The 20,328-nt window shown below is 32.9% G+C and overlaps 1 protein-coding gene and 1 pseudogene across 8 annotated transcripts in view; one reads left to right on the top strand and one right to left on the bottom strand.

Moving 5' to 3' along the window:
• LINGO2 (leucine rich repeat and Ig domain containing 2) overlaps window positions 1–20,328 on the bottom strand; it is a 1,089,314-nt gene that overhangs the window by 443,658 nt on the left and 625,328 nt on the right. For all 8 annotated transcript variants that reach the window (XM_039880667.1, XM_039880666.1, XM_039880668.1 and 5 more), the window contains one exon: window positions 5,686–5,757. The gene's annotated coding sequence lies outside the window, so the exon portion shown is untranslated. The remainder of the gene's footprint in view (window positions 1–5,685; window positions 5,758–20,328) is intronic.
• LOC120617170 (uncharacterized) lies at window positions 595–713 on the top strand (annotated as a pseudogene).

Below are 20,328 nucleotides of genomic sequence, written 5' to 3'. Positions count from 1 at the left end.
TAACTGATCACTTACAAGAGAGTCCATTAGACTATCAGTGTATTTTTCAACAGTAACATCGCAGGCCAGAAGGCAATAGGATAATGTATTTAAAAAAAAGAAAAAACTGTCAATCTAAATTCTACATTTGGCAAAACTATCCATAGAAATGAGGGAAAAATTAAGATGTTCTTAGACAAGCAAAAACTGTGAGAGTTCATAAATCTTCCCTACAAGAAAGTTTAAAGAGAGTATTTTTAATATTGAAATGAATAGATGCTAGACAGTAACTCAGTCATATGAAAATATCAAGTTTTCTGGTAAAAGTAAACATACATATAAATATAAATAACAGTATTACTATAATTTTGGTTTGTAATTTCACTTTTTATTTTCCACAGGATTTAAAAGACACATTCATAAAAATAAATATAAATCTATAACAATGATTAAACAGTACATATATAAAGGGAGGAGGGATCCGTAAAGGAGCAGAATGTTTGTATGAAATTGAAGTTGGCATATGGAAAAGTTATGGAGATGAATGGTGGTGACAGTTGCATAACAATGTGAATGTATTTACTATCACAGAACCGTACACTTAAAAATGATTAAGTCTATGGCCATGCTACCCTGAACAAGCCCGATCCTGTCTGATCTTGGAAGCTAAGCAGAGTTGGGCCTGATTAGTACTTGGATGGGAGACCACCTAGGAAGACCAGATGCTGTAGGCGTAAAAAAAATAAAAAAAAGGGATTGTAAGCTGACAAGGCCCTTGCAATCTGTGAGGTCAACCAAGGGCTGCCTCACTTAAAAAAAAAGAAACAAAAAACAAACAAAAAATGATTAAAATCATAAGTTTTATATTTTATTTCAATAAAATGCATTGGATATGGCTAATTTACTTTTTTCTAGTTTTATTCAGATATAATTGACATATAGCTTTTTATAGGTAAAGTGTACAGTATAATGACTTGATTTACATACACTGTGAAATAATTACTACAATAAGTTTAGTTAACATCCATCACCACATATAGACACAAAAACAAAACAAAACACATTTTTCTTCTTGTGATGAGAACTCTTAGGATCTCCTCTCTTTACAACTTTCAAATATACTGTACAGCAATGTTAACCATTGTCAAGATATTGAACTTTATATCCCCAGTACTTGTTTATCTTATAACTAGAAATTTGTTCCTTTTGACTACCTTCACCCTATTCCTCCATCACCCACCCCTCACCTCTGTCAACCATAAATCTGATCTAACTAATTTCTAATAACATGGTTTCATTATTTAAAAAGCATGCCACTTAACAGTATAATATCAAATTATTCGCACCAAAAATGTCTCAATAACATATCAGCCAAGCTCTCACACTGTTTGGAAACTAATAGTACTGAAGCAAATGAACCATTACACAGCCAAGCAGAAAAAGTGCCTGGGAAAGTAATGGAGCTGTCACACTTGTTGCATGGGTGAGAGCCCTAGACCCTCTGTCAAAATCATGCTGCCCTCCTACATCGTTTCCATGCCTATTGCCCATGTGCCATCCTAGTTTCAAATGTCTGGAGAAATAATTCGTTTTCCTAAAACAGAAATGGCGTGTGCATCACTCTCCTGCAATAAACTCTGATCATCACCCTTCAACTGTGAGTGTACGGTCAGAAGTTTGGTTTGTACCCAATGAAACAAGACAAAATTGATAGATTGTGATGCATTAATTAGCTAATGGGAAAGTAAAAGTTGAATAAAATTGGTAAGTTGAATTTTAAGTTGAATGAGATTGTCATGTTTGCACATATTTAATGACATATATTTTTATATGATTTTCCATTTTCCTATGTAAAGGGGAAATTTCAGTCCCTTTAGACTGAATGTTCATTAAGTGAAGGTAAATAAAACTACTATCTTTCTTAATACCTCCTCTAAATTATCATTTGCTTTTAAATATGGGGGTACCTAGAAGACTCTTGTTCTATGGTAGTAATACCATCCTTATCAGTGATTATGGAAATGTTATTTAAAAACCACAATGGGATGTTACAATACACCCACCACAACGACTAAAATAAAAATCCCTGATAATTGCCAAGTGTTGGTAAAGATGTGAAACAGCTAGAAATTATACTCAGCCAGTGGGAATATAAATTAGTACACCACTTTGGGAATTTAGTAATAACTACAAAAAATTAATTAAAACAGCCACATGTAAGTAATTGTACATCCCATAGAAATGTGAACATACATGCCCCAAAAGACATATATAAGAATGTAAGAGGCACAAATGCCATGATGGAATAGTATGTAGTATTGAAAATTAAACTACTGTTACACATAGAAATTTCACACAAATAATATTGAGAATGAGAAGCTACACAACAAAATAAATACAAACTCTATTATTCCACTTATATAAGACTAAAAAAAAAAAAGAAGTGAAATAATGCATAGTATAAGAATTCAGGAAAGTGTTTATCTTACGAAAGATTAGAATTCATTACTTAGGAAGAAGAAAAAGCATCTTCAACTATGTCCGTTATGTCTTATTTCCTAATATGAGTGGTTATTACATGTTTGTGGACTTTGTGATAAGTGATAATTTGAGCTGTCCACTATTTGTGCATTCTTCTTAAGTATACTTTAATAAAAGACTTTAGTTAACTAATGATATATGATTATTTATACATCAGAAAACATAGAAGAGATTAAAACAGAATAATAAAAATCACTTGATTATTCCATTGGTACATTGACTTCTAGTCTTTTTTTCTAGTGTATTTATACATGGGCAATTACTCAGCATTGACAATTTTTCTAGATTAACACAAATTACTAAAGTTGTTTAAGAAAAACATGAAAACTGGAAAAGACTAGCTTCTATAATCTAGAAGCATGAAACATTAAATTTGTAAAAAAAACTATCAGATCCAAATAATCTTTTGTCTCTGTTTACCACTAGATAGTCCTAACTTTTAAAGAATATGAAATTCCCATGCAATGTAAAAAATCTCAGATTTTAGCAAATAAATTCTAGAGTGCTAAAAACCATTTTCATTCCTTTCTTGAGCAAAATTTTTGTTATTCTATGATTAGTGTTTCTCTTTTATTTATTCTTTTTGTCTTTTTTTTTTCATGAATAATTACCTACATATTTGATTTCTGTTTTGTATATCGGTCATTTTTTTCTCTCATCATTTTCATTGATCACCTTTGTTCTCTGCATTCTAGGTGTGCTTCTTCAGGTTGTTTTTCACAAATTCGACTATATTATTTGTTGCTTCAAAGGCAGGTTTCACTGTTTTGTTTTATTTTGTTTCTTTTCAATCCTTTGCATTTCAACTTTTTCAACATTTATGACTTTTATTTCTAAATCAATTGATGCATATGTAAAGATGACAAAACTTTTCTAAAATATTTTTCTGATTTCTATGTTAACTCATTGTTCTACATCCATTTTACCTCTGAAACTTTAATTTCTCATGTCAAATAATCAATATCCAAGTCATGTTTGGCTTTGATGGTGTTGTTTCTGTTGTTTGTTTACTGATCTGAGAATGTGTTAAAATCCCTTAAAGTGTAGTGTTTTTCAACAGACAAGTAATAAGACTGACCTTTAGCCCTTGGTCATGCTGCTAACTTGGTTTTTAGCATAAAGCATCCAAGCTTCACAATTGAAGAGTAGATTGTGAAAATCTCATGCACAAACTTTAGTGAGTAACAGTCAGGCTTTCTAATAAAGCATCTCTGCTACAATGTTGATGGACCATCTTCTCTCTGCTTTGTGTGGTCCTCTTATCCTGATCTGATAAGAGTATTATTACATGCACACACATACACACAACTATCCCTATTCCCATTAGCATCATACCTACAATGATTACTGGAACTGTCTTTCTCTCTCTCCTTGGATGCAATGCATTTCTTTAAGTCCTTCCTTCCTTTCTGCCCTTTTCAGAGGGAGCAGGAAAAATAATCTTCTAATGAATATAAATATAAAGGCATTGATTGAAGAGGGGTGCCAAGATATGACTGCCTAGCTTTCTGAATGATATAAATTTTGGATCTGTGAGTAAGGGGGCAGAAAGTAAGTGAGGAGCACAGAGTCTCTCTATATTATTTAAGGCCATAAGTTTGCTCTACTTTAGATTGTAAATTCCAATTTAGCAATGTGGATTCTTCCCAGAAGCTAATAATAGATTGGCTGAAAGTCTCAGTTTTGAATGATTTCATAAATGTTCATCTTTCTCTATGCTCTTATAGTCACTTTAAGCTTCATCAAGCACTGTTAAGATGATAGAACTTTAAAACAATAACAACTATTTCTGACATCTTATACTATGATTAATAAAAATATTCCATCTGCATCATTTAGAGAAAAATTGAGCCTCCCTCTAATATTTTCTCACAAATAAAAGTTATTCCTGAACATCTGTGCAATATTACTTTGACATAGATGGCAAAATAGTTATTAATAATATAGCACTTGTAAATATTTGGATACATTTCAATAGAACTGAGAAAGCCACAAAACCATCCCAAGAAGTAAATTTTCATTGCTGATTCAATGTGCATTTTAGTTTACACCAAAAGTGAGACAATTAAGAAAAAAAATTCACTTTTATCTCAAAATTATATGAAGTCTATAACTGGGAACTGACAAGGTTATCTCCTAAATATAAGGTAACTTCTCTTTTCAAAAAATAAACAAAATGGAAAAAAGAGAGAAAAAACATATCTTGAGAAAGTCTTTCAATAGTCATATGAATAAACTTGTAAGAAATAATTTCTATAAGCTTCTCACTGTTTTTTCACTTTTTTTCATTTCAGTTGTTTAATATAACTCCTTTAAGATGTATCCAATGAGATAATTAATCTCTCGGGATCTCAATTTTTCCAACTGTAAAAATATAAATAATGATCCCTACCTTGTCTTTTACAGAGTATGTACATACTAAACAAAATTACCTGATCATAAATTATTTGTAAACTATAACAGCTCATATATAGTTACATTCTAAGTAAAAATCATTTGGGAAAGAGCATGGCATCTCAGCTCAAAAAAGATTTAGATATTCAATAAATGTTTGTTGACTTTAAGATTTAATATGAGAACAAAAACTCTGGCATTAGACAGAACTTCACTCAAACAACTAGCTCAAGGAACAGATAATCTGTCAATATCACAATTTCTTCATCTGTAAAATGAAAGCAATAATAGCTTCTACCTTTAAGGGTTGTTGTGATTATTCAATAAAATAATGCAGTAAAGTATTTAGCATTTTGTACTTAGCATGTGGAAAAAAATAAATATTAGTCTTATATCTTTAAGCTCTTTTTCTATGCTAAGGAAATTGCTTGATTGTTTATATCTCACTTGATTCTTGGGAAAACATAACAAGATAATTACTATAATCTCCATTTTTTAAAAAAAAGCTAAGACTCAAACAATTAAGCAACTTTCACAAGGTTGTATAGCTACTTTAAATCCATGTATGTCTATAACAAAATTGGTGACTTTCACTATAGAATACCACCTCCCTAAAGACTTCTAAGTAATGAAAATAAATATCATAGGCACTCTCTTTTTAGAAGTACTCTCGATTTTGTTTATAAACTCAGGATTTTTTTGCATTAAAAAATATCAACAGATTTAATGATACATAGAAAAAGATCCCTACGGGTCACTTTTTCCACTCACCAGTTTGACTTTTTGGCGTCCTCATGCTGATGGTGGCCACTTTCAGTGTTCTGCTCTGAGCCTTTTTTAAGTCTGCCAAAAAAAAGAAATGTAAAAATAAAAATGACACTTGCTTCTAGAAGGATCTCTCTACATCAGTGACCACAATAATAATAATTCAAATTTATATAACACCTGTTTTATAAAGCTTTTTAAAGAAAAGTAACCTACTTTATATATTTGAGGTCTTGCATCTTGAATGCAAGTGTATCATCATGCTTAACCTGAAATTCTCGGAACATGACAAACTCTCACCAAAGCATCCATTAACTTACTTAAATTTTTTATTAAATAAATAAATGAATAAAACTCATGTTAAATACATTCATATATTTGAAGATCTTCAATCTTCAACTCCAGAAGGCAAACTAGTATTTTGTTACAATGTAGTTGTTTGTAGAAAAGGAGAAAACACATTCTAAAGAGAAAATATTTTAGCTGTGTCAGTAAACTCGCCATTTCAAGTTAAAAATTTGGCAATGTCAACATGCAAGTCATAGATTATTACTTGTGGTTTTAGTCTTTAATAATTGAATAAATCTGAAAATCTGTTTTCAAAAATAATTATGGTCCATTTATGCAAAAAACAATTAAGTACAATAAATTGAAGGCTTGAATCTACTGTTGGAGTAATTGTAATGTTGAAAGAGAGAATTGAAACATTCTTTTTAGAATTAGAATGTGACATTTTCATTTTCACGATGACTTTTACTTCTTTTGCTACTTCCCAACGCCACATCGATTCTTCTCTGCAATCCACAAAAAGAGAGAAGGATAAAGAAAGAAAGATACATTGACAAAAAACAAAACAAAACAATAAAAGCTATTCTAGGATAGTTTCCATTAAATCAGAATAAGTGTATTTAGGTGAAATGTTTTCTTTTTCTCCCCTTTTTTATTGAAATATATTTCACACATAACATTGTGTAAACTTAAGGGGTACAGCATGTTAATTTGACACTGATGCATTTTTAAAATTATTATAATGTCAATTACTTTCTTTCAAACCTCATTTGTATAACAAATATTCTACTTGACTATACTTGACATTACTACTTGCATGACCAATAATAATAGTGATAATTATTATTATGTTGCATTCAGTGTGTCAGAAATGGTTCTTACCATTTTATAGGAATTACTTAATTTAATATTTACAGCAACCCTGTAACATAGATATTATTAATCTCATTTTTTTAAGATGAAAAAAACAAGGCACAGTTTAAGTAAATTAGTCAAGATTCACTGCTAGTAACCAATAGAGTAGGATTTGAACGTTTCCCAGAGACCAATCTCTTAATCTTCAATGTATCTACTACCTTTCAAGCTTAATCCCAACTGGAACTCTTGGTTTTCCTCATGTACCTTTCTAGGTCTTCTCCCACTTCATAGGAATTGACACATCTATTTTGTACTCAAGCCAGAAATGTGGAGGATCTTCCTTAACCTCATTTTCCATGATAATTATGTACTCTAATAGCTAGAATCCATACAGATCTCTCCTTTCACCAGTTGAAGCCACCATCATCTATCACCTAGAATATAGCAATAGCCTTTTATCTATTCTCACTGATCTCACTCATGACCCCTTCTACAACTCATTGCTTACATTCTAGCCAGGGTTGACTTTTTATAGCATAAATCATTTTACTACTCTGCTAAACATTCTTTAACGGCTTTCTATTGTAATTGGAATTATTTAATTATCTTACCATAGCCTACAAACTATAACATAAATTGGCTACCATCTATCTCTTAAATATTATTTTATAAAGTTTTCTTTCATTTTTATTGGGCTGTCACATACTCTTTCCCTAATAAACCATGGTTGTCAGCACCCAAGGACTTTGCTTTTCAGAATTCAAAACCTGGAATGCTCTGTACTTGGATCGTTTTCATGCCTTAAGTTTTACTTCAATAAACATTTTCCTGACACACCAAAGTGTCTCCTAAAATATTTTAAACTTATTTGGTTAATTGTCTATTATCTCTATTACTCACTAGAATGTGAGATCCATGTAGATACTAATATAGCTACTAACTAGCACTTAGAGTTTTTTTTCTTTAAATATATGAATGAATAAATAGATATTAAAATATATTCTAACTAATTATTCTCCCTTGTTTTTATTCATTCCCAAAAGGAAGACAATAGAACCTTAAATTTAAAGAATCAGTAAATAGAAAAGCATTAAAAAATCATTCTTTATTTATACTTGCTTTTTGAGATAGTAAAATAATTTCCACTAGAAAAAATTAAATAAATTTCTCTAGTTATGCTTTTTCTTAATAGAAGTACAGTAAATATCATAACTGTATGGAATAGTTTACATTATTTTTTGAAAGCGTCCCGACTGTGACATTCTCAGTGTGGCAATAGACGATATGTGCATACTATTTATTTTGAATTAGAACATGAATTTTTGTGAGTATGCATAGGCTGGGGTCAAATATTTAGAGATCTTTAAATCACTTGTGTCCTATATGTAGCTATGACCAACACCAGACCGAAAGGAAAATGACACTAAAGTACCTTGTACAATTGAAGCACCAGTATTCTATTACAGGGCATATACTTTGGTTTTAGTCACACAAAACAACAATATACAAAGACTCTATTACTAGCAGCATGTTTTGATCCAACCCGAATCAATCTGCTAACATATATGCAACTCTGCTAAGATTTGTTTCTAGTTTTTTCTTTCTCCTCTTTGGTTTTGTTTTGTTTAAAACATTGCTTCTCAAATTTATTTATTTATTTATCATTTTTATTGATTTTTAATTTTATGATAAATGTTTTTATATTGTGGTAAAATATACATAACATAAAATTTAACATTTTAACCAATTTTAAGCATACATTCACATTATTGTGCAACCATTATCAAATCAATCTCCAGAACTTTCTCATCATCTTTCCAAACTGAAATTCTGTACTCATTATCTCCCCATTCCCCCACTTGGTGATAATCACTATTCTCTTTTCTGTCTCTGTGAATTTGATTGTTCTTGGTACCTCATGTAAGTGGAACCATAGAATATTTGTAGTTTTGAGTCTGGCTATTTTACTTAACATAATGTCTCAAGGTTCATTCAAATTTAAAGTGTTTATGAGTTACATGGTGTTTATATGCACATTAATCAAACTGCAGATTTTTGATTCAGTGAGTCTAAGGCCAGGCTCAAGAATGTATTAATCACAAGTCTAGGTTATGCTGATAGTGCTGATCCATTGATCACACTCTGGGTAACAAGAATTCAGATGATAGGTAACAGTTCCAGAAAATTTAAAAATTGTACTTGAATAATTCACGGGATACATGTATGTATGTTTTCCATTTGCAAATATTATTATAACTATAACTAACAAAGATTTTTTTAAACTTACATATTGTGAGATCAACAATACTAAATAAGCAGGTAGCAAACTTACACACTTATGCTTTTACTTATTTTGTAATTTATCAATAATTCTAAATAAATAAAAAATCTTTTCACTTTGAAAGTGTGTATCTTGATGTCAGCTAGTGCAGGCTCCTTTGAATTTAATAACACATAGCAAAATAAATGAAATATTGGCTTTTTGTCACTCTGGCTAATAAGATTTTAGGTAACTTTTGCTTTTTTTCTGCACTTTTTTCTATATTTCCAATATCTTTTACCTTACAAATTTTAGCTACCACATATTAAGTCTTTCAATACACCATGCTAAGTATGTGAGTTTATATAACTTCATATATGTGTGATGTCTCATTTAATTCATAAATTTATAAAATTAATGTTAATAATTATAAATAGTTATAATTTGGGGGCACTTACTAAAGGCCAGTTACTGTGTTAATGTTCATTAGTGTTCATTTTCTTCATTACTTCTGAGAGCCAACTTATCATTTTCTTTGCCTGCATTTTCACATGCTATTTTTAACCACTTCATTGTAAAGAAATATTTAATTGACTCCACAATATAAGGCATCTTAACTCTGATTATGTTTACAAATCAATTATTCACAATAGTTTATCCTTTTCAGAAGCAGATGAGAAAACCTTGGGAAATTCCTAGTGCAAGATCCAAGTGTGGGGATGAAAAGAAGAATGGTTAAGATAAACTTCAGATATGAGCAAAGAGAAAAATAAAATAAATTATATATAGATATATGTGTATGGTGGGGAGGAGATGGTTCAGTATCAAGAGGTAACGTATTGCTGGAAGGAAGAACCCACAAATTTTAGTACCCCTAAATGTCTTACTGTAACACCTGGCCACCTCTTAACTGATTTCTTTCTACTTCAATTTATTCCTAAAATGCTTCTGTGCTTTCTAACCAATTTTCTTACTTTAATTTTTCAGTATCCAAACTCTAATTTCAGACCTTGATTTTTTCCATAATCTGTAATTTGAGAGTAGGTGTACTTTTTGAAGAAACAAAGGATGTTGCTACCTACCTATAGGTATCTATGACTCCCACCTTGTCTCTACCACTGCAACAGATTCTTAACTGAGTCATCTGCCTCAAAAATAGTCTTGCCTACTTTTTATCATACACCAAGTCCTTCACTAATTTCACTAGATTAAAATCTCTAAATTAAAGGTAGATGTCTGTTAATCATTTCCCAAAACATTCTTTCTCCTAAGGCTCTTCATTTCCTATAGAATATGTGGGGAGAGAAAGGGCTCCATTTCTAACTCCTTAGCCTGGACTCAAAGATTTCAGCTGTCTTTTCAGAACTCATTTCCTATATGCAAATGCAGAATGCAGAAGTGCATTACAAAATGCAAAGGTCTTCACTGCTGTGAATGATTTTATTTTTAGAATAAATCTGTGAATTATTATTAGCATCTACATTTTGTAATAAGATGATTAAAACAGAGATGTTACAACTACTCTAAGCCTTTAGTTAAGCTAATAAATAGTAGAAACCAGGTTTGAATCTTCTACCACCAGAGCACATACTCTCTCTCCCAAAGTATTATTCTCTGTATTTTTATTTCCATATATTTATTATCTTCCAAGGCTCAGGTTAAATGAGAAATTCCTTTGCTACCTTCAGTTGAAAGTTCTCTCTCTCTTCTCTGCATAAGTTATTATTTTTTTTACAGCATTTTCTATTTACCACCACTTTTTAAGTTACTTTAATTTTTCTTACTTTAATTTTTCAGTATCCAAACTGAAATTTCTCTTATTTAAATTTCTCTTATTTAAATTTCTCTTATTAAATGAATAAGAATATTTCTCTTATTCATTTAGAAGCTCTTACTGTGTCAAAGCCATAGTTTAGTTCATCTTCACAGTCACTTTGTCTGGCTCAATGCCTTGTGTATGGTAGGTGTGAAATAAAGAAGGAAAGGGGTTTCCTCCTTTTTTTTTTTTTTGATAAAGTGTTAGACTGAGAGTACAGGTTCATTAGAGGTTATGAAGATGCGTTAGATACAGTTTAAGAAAATGTTTGCCTAGCCCATGCTGCTGTAGTCCAAGATGAGTCTATCATCTGGTGGTAGCTACCTAAATTACAGATATATTATGTAAGAAGATCATCTATTAGAAGCCACTGTTGACCCTTGTGGGTAGAGAAGAACCCATTTTCCTGAGGAGGTTCTCTTCCTACCTAACTCACCAGAATCTGAAGCTTTTCCTATCGCAATAAAACAATATAGTTCTTTGGAGGCTGTCTGCATTGATCTACATGAGAAATAGCCAGCTTCAAATATTAGCTTTGCATTTTAAAACCAAAGAGTTGCAAAGCAATCAACATTCATTTTCACTACACAAGTTTAGGATAGATAGATTTATTTAATAAAAACAACTTTTCTTAGAATTAAGATTGTTTCTCCTTAAACCTATTATCATCATTTGTCTAGATCTTTATTACCACAGAGAATCTTGTTGCTATTCCTTCTTCAAAGCCATGGACTATCTTGAGAAACTGCTTTTTTGTGTACTGAAGGAATTTTGGAAATAATTCTTAAATCGAACTAAATGAGTTTCAGTATAAATAAAGAACCCGAGACATTGCAGATGGCACTCAGCAAGATATTGATGTGACAGTAGAACGATGCAGTGTGACCCTCTGTAGCTGATATTCTGTCTTGACAGGGTCTAATAAAATGAGTCGCATCATGGAACTTGTGTGTCATTGAAATCTGTATTAAATGTAAAAATGAGTTTGACTACTGCTTTAGCAAAATTTTTTAAAAAGATAAAAGAAATTACAACTAGAATGGTAGTTTGAGTCACACTGAGACCTAAAATAACTGTTGAATATGTACTTTCTATTCTAATCAAGGTGAGAAGTGAAAGAATATTCATATGATGTATGTTGTCTCGCTGTGAGCATTTTATCCAATACACTGAAATGCGGCTTTATTTATTTTAAAACCTCTGGCACATTCTACAATTTAATTCATTTTCTAACACTTTCAAAGCTATAGTGCATCAAATTAAACTTGTTTCATAACAGAATATCTACTGTTAACCTAAAAATATTGTGGAACAAGCTATATTTTAAACACATTCCACTTTTCTCATGTAGATCAATGCAGACAGCCTCCAAAGAACTATATTGTTTTATTGTTGTAGAAAAAGCTTCATATTCTGATGAGTTAGGCAGGAAGAGAACCTCCTCAGGAAAATGGGTTCTTCTCTACCCACAGGGGTCAACAGTGGCTTCTAATAGATGATCTTTCCTAAAATGCTCTTCACATGAATGAGGTGAGTGAAAATTACTGAGAGAGGGTTGGTCGTCATCTATCTGGTATAGGTGAGAGACAGATAATCAAGTAATCTTTAAGTCATAAATGACTCAGGCCATCCAGGCTATCTCTCACTCTGTATGAGGTTACTAGTTTTGTTGACACGGGGCCAATGATGCAGCTCCATTGGCATCAACAAGAGAGTTGATATAACAACTCCTACTATTGGATAAGTATGTTTATATAGTAGAAGTCAGCCTTCTTGTACTTGTCACACATTGGTCCAAGTTTGCCCTCTGGAACTACTCAGAAAATATAGAATCCTAGTTTTACGTGGCAGCTTTTCAAATCACGGAAGAAAGTTATCATTGCCCTGCAGAAATGTGGAGCATCTTTCAAACTCAACATCACCACTTTCTTGAACATAAAATGACAGATACATTCCTCACAGGACATGTTTCCAGACATTTCACTCTTCTGGTCCCCTTCTTTTGGATGCACTTTAATTTATCAATGTCTTCTTTAAAAATATATTGAATATCCTATGATATTTCTGAAGTTTCTAGCAGAAATGGAACACTCTGATAATAACCATAAATTTCTCTGGTTTGTGAAGAATGATGAGGCCTAAATAAAATAAAATTTCCACTTCTCACAATTGGATGGAGAAAGAACTAATCGTTAGAATAGTAATAAATGAAAAATTCAACTCTAAGTTCAGTGGTGTTACAGAGTGGTATCTGAGAGAGCATTGTTTGGAGTGTTTGTTTGCAACCCACAGATAACACATTAATCAGTTGTCTGCATTGTCTGTTAAATCTCCACAATACTGGACTCTCTGTGAGGGATGAAAAGAACATCTGTCAGAGAAAGGATCTGGGTTATGGCTTTCTCGTTAACCAGCTGAGTAACTTTGGACAGGTCTGTGGTTTTCAGTGTTTTCATTCTTGTGGTGGCTATTTTATACGTCAACTTGACTAGCTCACAGACTCCAAGAGCCCATATAAACTATAATTTACCCAGGTAAGAGATTTCAATGCTTGAAAACTTCTAGGTTTCTAGGAGCCATTTATTTTATTATAATTTAGCCCATTATTTATATACTTTTATCTACAATAAAATCTGATAAAATGTTATGCCAGTTCTCACAGGCTTTGCATTCATTTATTCATTTGTTGATTTACCCAGCAGCTTACTTTGAGCATAGTACAAGCATAGCATACTGCTTGGCAATGCGGATGATACGAAACAATATAATTTAAACTCTTTCTCTTGGAGAACTTAGTCTTGTTAGGTACACAAGATATTACATTCAAAACAGTAAATTATGACTATCAATGACAATGGTTATGGAACTCAAAGAAGGAAAAAATCATATGGAACAATAAAATGGGAAATATTTCATGAAAGAGATGAAAAGAGATAGGACAGTTGATGAGATAGGATATTGATAGCTGGGAGCAGGGAGTACTTATAAAGTTGTCAGAGTGACCAAGTTTTTAGATAAAGAGCTCTCTATTTAGAGTTCTAGAAACGATGTAGTGACTGCATACAACAACCTTGAAACATGTAATCACTGGATAAGCATCAAAACATAAATAGGATTTCAGCAGCCCCTTGTATACCCAGCATTCCACCCTGTTTCATTAACTTGATATGATAATCAATCATGAGGCCTGTGCAACATTGTAAGCATAAATATCAGGAGATTTGAGACCAGGAGGGGACTTGATATCTACTTTTGGGGTTGGCAATATATATTCAGGAAATATACACACACACACACACACACATATATATATACACACACACATGTATACACACACACACACACACATATATATATATACATGTATATGTATATATATATATTATGTATGTGTATATATATATATATATATATATATATATATATATATATATATATATATATTTTGTTGTTGTCATCTGGCTTTGGATGGGTTGAATATGCCCTCTTTTTGTAGTTGTACCTTGGTTTCTCTTTGCTGTAGTTGGAAAGGATTGACCCTGAGGCTGATTGGTTGTGAGGACTGGCTGGTGAGCGACTGATCATACAGAGCAAGATTCCCTTAAGCAAGGCTCTAGTGACTACCTATTATGCCCTCTGAGTGTGTTGTTTGTTGAAGTGGCCAGGTAGTGCTCCAGCTCAGTCTCAAGTAGCCACCAGGCTTACTGGCCCCAGGGTACCCTGGGAAGGGCCCCACCATAGGCCAAGTTCAGCTGCCATACCCAGGGCTACCTGTTATGAGCCACAAAGCAATCCTCAGATGTCTTCCATCCATTCTGGGTTTGGAGGTACCTGAGAGGGGCTAAACTGTGAACTGAGGCTGACTACTGCTAGTGTTGGGCTTGGGGCTCCTCGTCAAGAAGTATGGAGCAACCTGAGGTCAGATGCTACTTGTTTGGGGTTTGTGAACCTTTGAGAAATTTTAAGAAAGTCTACAGAATGCACCAAGACTGGTCATCTGTATGAAAAAGCCACTGGGAGTGGCCTGGGTGGGCCCACAATTGGGTGGGATGGATCTCAGGGAATTCAAGGCAAACAATGTTAGCCAGATTGATACAGACTCAGATATGGTGGTGGTATGCATCTGTACACTGGGAGAGGGTAGAGCTCAACAAAGAAACAGTGGATTCTGCCAACATCTCTGTCTAGAGAAAGCTGCCCCTACAGTCTTCTCCCTGAAGCCACACAATTTTGTTCCTCCCCATATGTCTCTGGCACGTTTCGAGCTGCTACCCCAGCGGTGGAGCTCAGAGTGAGTGAGGCCATCAATGAGTGTGTGGGCCCTTTAGGAGAAGTACCTGAGACTACATAGCCCTTTGTCTCACTCAGCCACAATCTCCTCTTGTTTAAGCAGCCAGAAGTTGTGGGACCTTCTCTTCCTGACGCTAGTGCTCCAGACTCAGAAGCTCAGTGTAGGGCCAGGACTCCCTACGTCTCCAGGGGGACCTCCACAGCTGAGATATCCCTCTTGATTCTCAACCACCACACATGGGTGTGGGACCAGCTCATTTTTTGTGTCTACTCCTCCTACCAGTCTTGTGGCTTCTTCTGTATATCCTTAGTTACAGGACTTCCATTCAGTTATAGAACTTCTGTTCAGGTGATTCTCACTGATGGTCGTTCTATAGGTTAGTTGTAATTCTTACATGGTTGTGAGAGGAGGCCAGCACAGCATTTACCTACTTTACCATGTTGACCAGAATTTTAACACAACTCTTAATAACTAACTTTTGTGACAGGAGCAAAAGCGGGAGCCTTCAGAATCAATTTCAGTTCATCTGGAAGGTCACCAATTTAATATGAAAGAGGAGAGCTGATACCTGATTAGGAATCCAGCAGAATTGAACTATTGAGCCTTGCTAACCTCATCCAACAATCTGCTTGACTATAGCACTAGTTGTTGTTCAACCAAATCATTTTCTTGAAGAAATCAGGCACAGTGGTGACAAGTAAAAGATTCTATGCACCAATTTCTAACACTCAAGTGGAGAAAATGAGAATGAGAATGAGCACCAATTTCTAACACTCAAGTGGAGAAAATGAGAATGAGCGTGTCTGGCAATTTATGTGTCACGAATGGCTGATGCAAAGTAATAGGTGCTCAGTAAATATTTACCGAATAATAAAGTTTGAAAAAAACTAGAATTATTTTGTGTCATTTGATGAAAAGCTACATTTATTACAATCAAGAAATTATCCCTGGAAATTTCCTTAACTCTTTTTCTCCCCAAAAGAAAAAAACATATACATACATGCCTATGTATGTCTGCTCATGTGAGTATGTGTGTGTTTGTGTGTGTCTATTGTTTCCTGTTGCTTAGATATCTGATTTTAAAGGGTATTCCCTTATGCACAGGAAAGATTTTCTCCTTTTATATTGACTATTGTACTGGTGATGTTAAGCCTCCAACCAAATCCTACTTTAATGTCAAAAAAATCTTGAGCTGACTCTCCCTTAATTATGAAATGAAACCCCAAGTTCCAAGGAACAAAACACTAAATGGATTTTTTAAAGAATAAAAATAAAATAAAATTATAATCTTTGAGCAGGAGACAGAGCTTATAGTCATTCCCTGAGGAGTTGGAACTTAGAGCCAGATTTTATTTTGTAAGGTGCTAGTATTCTCTGTATTAAGGGTACTGACTTAGTTGAGACAAGTAGAGAAACCATTAACATGCTCAGCGCCAACCAGAAAAGATGGAGGCAGTTCCAGAGGAAGGTAGCATCAAGTCAGTGTAATAAAAAAAATAGAGTAAAAATGTCAACCGTATGTACAATAAAATATAGAAAGAAAAGTGGAGCTCTGCTTTAGATGGAAGAAAGCCCAGACTAAATTCAAGTTAGTCACTAAACCTACAGATAATATTGTAGAAACAGACACTGTTCCCTTTAGTGCAGGGAAATAGCTTTGTTTCATTCTCTGTGGCTTTCTGCAGTCTGTCTTCTAAGAGTTTATTGAACATTGGAAACTTTTGATAAATATTCTGTTGGTATGCATCTTCCACAACTGCAATACATTTAGAGATTGCATTATAGAATAAGTTGATATTTTCAATTTCTAATCATCAGGTATTTCTAGAATGCAGGAAACATGGTCAATACTATTTAAACAAGCCTGATATTATTATTTTAGAAATCACTAAATAAGGTTTGGGTCATATACATAATAATTATTACACAGAAATTTTTAAGGAAATTTTTCTAAAAATATTTGAAAGCCAAATTTATGAGAGCTAATTTAATATAATTAATCTTCCCATGATACACCTCTGCTCCTTCTCGACTCACATAAAATGTGTGGGAAATAGGAAATTGCCCAGTGGAAGAATGAGTAAAGTGTACACAATATCTATATATATCCACAAAAAGACAAAAAAAAAAAAAAAAAAGCAGCTGTATAAATCTTCATTTTTTCTGTACTATGACATCTCAGGTGTGGGAATGCAGTTAGCAATATTCAGATTTGATCCTAATTTATTGATGATATGACATTCATGTTAAATACTGCTGCTGTAGTCATTAACCCAAACTCATTAATTAGAGAGGGAAATGATGAGATATTTTTTCTGCTTAATTTACCAAGATGTTCTCAGTCAATATAGGTTAGCTATTTGATGAGGCTTCTCAGCTGTTAATATGACACACAGAATATAGATTAAGAAACAAACAAAACAGAGAAAAATTAACTATTAATCTTACTTAAAAGGCTCCACAGTATATTTGAACACATGGTCTAAATTTTATACTCTTAAAGTATGGCCCAATAGACATCTTTTTTGCATACGCACACATGTTTTCTTACCAAGCCACATGGTATCATTTCACTAGGATAAAACTTTCTTCTATCTTTCCCAAGGGTGTGGTTTTGAGTAGTGAATAGCTACATGAGACATAAGGATAAGAATTAGGGATATTGAAATATACCAGTTAATACCAGTATGAACTCTTAAGGTTTTTGAGCTTTTAAAAATTTGACAAATATTCAGGAGTGCCTCTAGAAATTTGAAAAGACATCAAGAAGAGAGTTTGATATCCAGTATTTATGAGGAAAGGCTTTGGTAAAAAAAGAAAAACAAAACAAAACAACAAACAAACAAACAAACCAAAACCAAAACAAAAAACAAAAAATATTTCTTCCTCTCTAAACCTTAGTGCTTCACAAACTAAATGTGAAGACCAGGAATACCTGAGTTAAATCTGCTATAACTAGCCAATATTCATGGATGAAAAGTGTAAGTAAATTGAAGAATATTTTAAAACCTTAGTTTAAGGAATGAACTACTTACAAAAATTTAGAACTATTTTGAGCACATATTTTACTCCTCATTCTGCTTTAAGTCACCCTTTTATGGAACTTTTTGCAAAAAATATTGGGCTAGATGGGCTAGTAGTGTGATCTATGGTGGCAGCTCCTGTTTCTATATTATCCTAATCATACTATTTGGTTTCCAAGAAACTTGTTTTTCAAGTACTTTAAATCAATGAATATAAACTTACTAATCTCTAGCAAAGAGACACTACCCCAAAGAATTAAAATCACTTATTTACTAATTAAATCATATTGTAAACAGATTCAATTCCTTAGCAGGATTATCCAAAGTCATGTATTCTAAAACAATTAAGGCAGCACAATTAGTTTAGTCGTAAAAACACTAGTAGTGAAACACTGAGTTAAAATCTCAGCACCACCTTTAATTGGTTATATATAGAGCAGGTTATTTTGCTTTAAGCCAACATCTCCTCACTTGCAAAATAAGGAAAGCAGGAGTATCTACTTCATATAGTTGTGAGAATCAAATGAGGTGTTACGCAGTAATAAGTCACACAAAATGAGTAAGCCATAGTAAATTTTACTTTTGCAAATATCTTTTTTTTTTTTTATTAGTATCCCAGGTATAAAACTTAGGCATTTCCCAGTAAAATATTTCTCTAGAGAGAATTTTTTCTAGAGATCAGAGGTGTCTTACCAGATCTTATCCTAGATGTCTTACCAAATCACAATCCCAAATTAAATTGTAATTATGTCTGAGTTAATCATACTATTTTCTGTCCTTGAATTGTTCGATGATGAATCAGGGGTGGTAAAAGTTGTTTTCTATATGTCTGACCAATAAATAAATACCTTATATTTTACAGTATAAATTGTAAATTGTAGTGTTTTACAGTTTTTAAAATGTTTTAAAATAAATTATTTTGTTTTTGAAGGGGAATAAAATATACCTCCCCCCCCAAATGCTTCTTTAGCACATTGGTTATTTTGGGCTGATTATTTTAGGTAGATAGAAGACACAGGAGAAGCTAAGAAAACCAAATAGAAGTTATTCTTCTGTAAGATACATTTACATTTATAAGGAAAATCTCCATTTGTAAGAGTATCTCTTTCTCTATATCAAGAAGATAACTCTTAAATCTTTAGAAACTGTCATCAATGGAGAAGGCAAAGACTTAAGTCTATATAAAAACCATAACCTTGTTTACTATTCTTTGACTGGTAACCTGCCATAACTCCCCCATGTCCTCCAGAGTGCACTGCCTCCCCATTCCACATACACACACATAACATTTTTTTTTTTTTTTTTTTTTTTTGTTGGAGATAGTGTTGAAAGTGAAAGGCTTGAGCTATTTGGGGCAGTTACTCAGTTTTTCGTGTGTATCTCCTATAAATATAGGAGTGTTAAAAAAGAGGCCCAAAGTGGAGTCACTTATGCTAAACCCACATCACCAAACCAAGACTTAATACCTAATCTAATTGCATTTTTATCCTCTCCCAGGAATGTAATCTTAACCTGTCATGTGGAATTTCCTAATTGACACTAGTTGAGGTAATCTTCCTGACGGACCCACTGCCTTGCCCTAAAGGAAGGTAACTTTGCTTGAAACAACCTGCTCTTTGTTACTTAGCTCCTGACAATCCCCTTCTTCCTAAAAAGTCTTGTGTAGAGCTTCTTGGAGCTCCTATTTGCTAGATGGGATGCTGTCTGACTCAAAAATTATTGAGTAAAGTCAATTAGATCTTCTAGTTTACTTGGTCAAATTATATTTTTTAACAAGAGGTATACATATTATTAAGCTTCTGTTTGTTTTTCTCTTGTTATGTGTCTTTTATTACAGTGTCAGCTAAGAACCTATAATGGTAGAGGAAAAAGTATTTTTCTTCTCCTACATTTATTTAGCCAACATCTTTTAATATCTAAGCTTAAGGGAAGCTTGAAATGCAAAGATGTTAGAAGGAATCATCCTGGTCATCAATAGAGCTTATATTCTAATAATGTGTATATAGTAAAGAAGAGGAATCCACACCCTACTTCTTTCTACCCTCTATCACCAATTTTTAGGATATTGATTGGGTAATATTTATAAATAATTGTAACCATTTGCTTTAAGATG

This window comes from Pteropus medius, unplaced genomic scaffold (genome assembly GCF_902729225.1).
Source record: "Pteropus medius unplaced genomic scaffold, Ma_sr-lr_union100, whole genome shotgun sequence".
NCBI lineage: Eukaryota > Metazoa > Chordata > Mammalia > Chiroptera > Pteropodidae > Pteropus > Pteropus medius.
The sequence above is the reverse complement of the archived record's forward strand: the minus strand, read 5'-3'. Positions and strand labels throughout refer to the sequence as shown.